The sequence below is a fragment of the Lynx rufus genome, unplaced genomic scaffold (assembly GCF_022079265.1).
Source record: "Lynx rufus isolate CCGP_SWC_20201006 ecotype Redwood Valley unplaced genomic scaffold, mLynRuf1.p SCAF_1, whole genome shotgun sequence".
NCBI classification, from domain to species: domain Eukaryota; kingdom Metazoa; phylum Chordata; class Mammalia; order Carnivora; family Felidae; genus Lynx; species Lynx rufus.
The window spans coordinates 172441419-172445703 of NW_025814823.1; the positions used below are offsets into that span (position 1 = coordinate 172441419).

A 4285-nucleotide genomic window follows, 5' to 3' on the forward strand; every position below is an offset into this window, starting at 1 on the left:
GAAGCAATCCAAGTTGCACCTTCACTGAGTGTTTTATCTACAAGTTTCTTAGGAAATTCAAAATAAATATAAAATATTTTCTCACACTCAAAGGACTTAAAAACTAATTCCAACAATTAGACAAATAGAGAACAGTGTAAAACCAAAGGTGGGCTGATTGTATGTCTTGTGTTATAAGGATTTAGAAAAGTTGAGGATCAGGATGAGCTCTGGTAGTAACTGGTGATGCTTCATGAAGTGGAACTTGGGGTGGGGGTCTCAAAAATGAGAAGATCTTATCCTGATAAGAATTTAAAGGCAATACTTCAGCTGTGCTCTTCTTCCAGATCTAAGTAAGATTCACTTCCATCAACCATTGACACTAGATTTAGAAGCAGCTCAGCTTAGAAAATATTGGTCCAGTGGGGAACATTTGATTGGATAACTGAGCGCTCAGCTCTTTCCATGCTCTGACTCTTTACTGGGTTGAAAACTGAAATGAGAAGAATGATCATGCCATCCTTCTTTCTGTCCCCTCCAAGTGTGGTGCAACGTATGGCAAGTAGCAGAAACCCAAAAGCAAATGTAAAAACAAGAGCTTATTGAACACATACTGAAGTTTAATAGACATGAACAGTCAGGATTCAAAGGGCTTGTAAATTGAAAGTCAGTCTTGAAATCTACTTTCTCTGTCTCTCCCCTCTCTTTCTTTTGTTTTTCTGTCTCTGTCTCTGTTGCCTGGCTCCCTCTGTTCACTCATCTTGCACAAAGCTCAAAATGGCAGCCTAAACTTTAAATGCACATTCCCTTTGGTTTTGCAATTCCATTTCTTAGAATTTATACTGTGGATATACTTACACAAGTGTGCAAAAATAAATGTATAAAGGTTTTTGAAAACAAACAAACAAAAAAACCCAGAAGCAATCTACATGTCCATAAATAAGGGACTACTTAAATAAATTATGGTATGTCCATTCAATGATACTGATACATACTGATTCCCCCTTTCTTGGAAAATCATTCTATAAATGTTGATTTGTATCATTCCTCTGCCTCTTTTCATATTTTTATCATACTACTATGTATCCATAAATAATACCATTGTTTGGGTGCCTGGCTGGCTCAGTTGGTACAGTGTGTGACTCTTGATCTTGAGATTGTGACTTCAAGCCCCATGTTGGGCAGAGAGCTTCCTTAAAAAAATTGTATATATAAATATATTTTTTTTTCCCTCTTCACAACATGTACTTGTAATTTATCTCATGTTAATATAGTAACTGTAGCTCACTTAATTACCTAGAATTTCATTTTCGTAAACTAGTTCATGCCAGTATTCATTGATTCTTTCTCCTTCTTTTTTTTAAGACATGTCTATTTTTTTTAATTTTCTTTATTTATTTTGAGAGAGAATGAGAGCATGTATGAGTGAAGGAGGGGCAGAGAGAGAGAGGGAGAGAGAGAATCCAAAGCAGGCTCTGTGCACTGACAGCACGGAGTCCTATGTGGGGCTTGAACTCATGAACTGTGAGATCATGACCTGAGCCAAAATCAAGAGTTGGTCGTTTAACCAACTGAGACACCAAGGTGCCCTTCCCATTAAAATCTTAAAATTGAATTTCCTCCCCAAAAGTCAGAAAGTAATTTTGGAGGCACTGAAGTGTCAAGAGCATCACTATCTCTGTGATATGGGAGCTGTAATAAGACGCTTAATGGACTGAGCCACCCTGGTGCCCCTATTCCTTTTCCTTGTGAGTATAGAAGGAATACATTTCTGCCCTTCGAGGGTGGGCATGCTGATGTGTTTTGCTTTGTTCTCTGAAATTCGAAAAGGATTTTAAGAGTCTATGTGAGGTTCTCCATGCTCTTCTGGTGCAGTAATTACAGAGACACACACTGGGAGGCTTCTGTCATGAGACAGAAGCAGCCGGAGCACGGAGCCTTCACAGGGAGGACAGTGGATGCCATATGCAAGAAATAAATGTCTGCAGCATTAAGCCACTTTGAGATTCTGATGTTGTTTGTTATCATGACATAATCTAGATCATCCTGACTAGTCACACAGTCAGTGAAATGAATGAGATTATTACATATGTACTGAAATGGAAAATGAGATTATTAAGGAGAAAACACAAGGGACATGAATGTAAAGAGAATTATTCTATTTATGATTTTATAAAAATGTTATCTACAGAAAAAGAAAGACTGAGGAACTGTTTCAAATTAAAGGAGACTAAAGAGGTATGACAACTAAATGCAGTGTGTGATCTTGGATTGGATTCTGGAACAGAAAAAAATTCTTTTTCTTCCGCTACAAAAGGCATTAGTGGGGTAATTAGTAAAATTCGAATAAGGTCTATACATTAGGTAATAATATTAAATTGATATTAATCTCTTGATTTTTATAATTATACTATGTTTATATTTTAAAAAATTAATGTTTATTTATTTTTGAGAGAGAGAGAGAGAGACAGAGCGTGAGCAGGGGAGAGGCAGAGAGAGAGGGAGACACAGAATCCAAAGCAGACTCCAGGCTCTGAGTTATCAGCACAGAGCCAGATGCGGGGCTCAAACCCACAGACTGGGCTGAGAGATCATGACCTGAGCTGAAGTGGGACACTTAACTGACTGAACCACCCAGGAATCCCTAATTGTACCATATTTATAAAGGAAAATGTTATTTTCAGGAAATACACACTGATGTATTTAGTGGTAAAGGGGCATCATATTTGCAATTCAATCTCACATTGTTCAGGAAAAAAGTATATATGTATATATATGTGTGTGTGTGTGTGTGTGTGTGTGTGTGTATGAGAGACTATATGTATATAGAGAGAAAATTATATATATATATGAGAGAGAAGGAATAATAAACCAAATGTGGCAAAATGCTAATACTTGAGAAGTTCAGGTAAAGGGTATGTGTTTTTGGTACTATTTTTGTAATTTTTCTGTAAGTCTGACATTATCAAAATTAAAAGGCAAAAATATCTCTTTATATATGTATGTACATGTGTATATATATATATATATATATATACAGAGGTGGATGGGTAGACGGAACTGGATCTCTGGGGCATAAAAGAGACTTTTACTTTTCTTGGGTGCTCTTTCATTCCATTTGAATTCTCCAGAAATGATCCATGCTTGTTATTATTTGCAGACACAAAGTTTTGAGGTGATTTGTTTCTCAGCAGTAGATAACGAATGCACCAGGTGACCCCTTGCAAAATGCAAACTGCTGCAGGAGAAAGATGACAGCCCAAGCCACAACCAGAAAAGAGACTTTAACAACATTCAGTTACAGTGTGAAAGAAAATGTCTGAAAACATTAAGCATAATTTTCTTCTTTTACAGTTTAATAGATAAATTTAAATAATTTATTTTTGAGAGAGAGAAAGAGCGAGAGTGAGAGAGTGCATGAGCAGGGAGGGGCACAAAGAGGGGGAGACACAGAATCTGAAGCAGGCTCTAGGCTCTGAGCTGTTGGCACAGAGCCCAATGCGGGGCTCAAACTCACGAACCCGTGAGATCATGACCTGAGCTGAAGTAGGACATTTAACCGACTGAGCCACCCAGACACCCCATAAAAAAAAAGAAAGAAAAATAAGGAAGAGATGGTAGAGGGGACCTGGGTGGTTTGGTCAGTTAAACGCCTAACTCTTGATCTCAGCTCAGGTCTTGATCTCAGGGTGATGAGTTCAAGCCCACATTGGGCTCTGTGCTGGGTGTGAAGCCTATCTAAAGTAATAATAATAATAATAAATAAATAATAATAATAAAAGAAAAGATGGTAATGATGAAACCTGAGTTAGTGATCTGGAAATGGAAGAAAGATTTCAAAATACAGTGGGGAAAAAAAAGCAATAGAAATGGTGAAAAAATGAAGACATGAAGGGCCGGTATGGGAGATATAACATGTAAATAATAAGATTACCAGAAGGAGAAAAAGGAATGAATGGAGGAGAGGCAATAACTGAATTAAAAGAGGAAGAAAATCATGCTCACTTCGGCAGTACATATACTAAAATTGGAACGATACAGAGAAGATTAGCATGGCCCCTGCGCAAGGATGACACGCAAATTCGTGAAGCGTTCCATATTTAAAAAAAAAAAAAAAAAAAAGGAAGAAAATCTCTTAGAGCTAAAGAACAATTTGAATTTAAAGATTGAAAGGCTTTCCTGAATTCCAGTCAGACTGATTAACAACAACAATAACAACAACAACAACAACAGATATACCCACTTACATACAAGTATATTCTGGGAAAATTCCTGAACTCCAAAAGTGAAGGTACTGATTTTATTG

The 4285-nt window shown here is 37.0% G+C and overlaps 1 non-coding gene across 1 annotated transcript; it reads left to right on the forward strand.

Annotated features, from left to right (window-relative positions):
- Positions 1-3976: 3976 nt before the first annotated feature.
- Positions 3977-4083, forward strand: LOC124522997 (U6 spliceosomal RNA). The gene has a single exon (XR_006964890.1). It is a non-coding gene; the product is annotated as a U6 spliceosomal RNA (small nuclear RNA).
- The last annotated feature ends 202 nt before the right edge of the window (positions 4084-4285 follow it).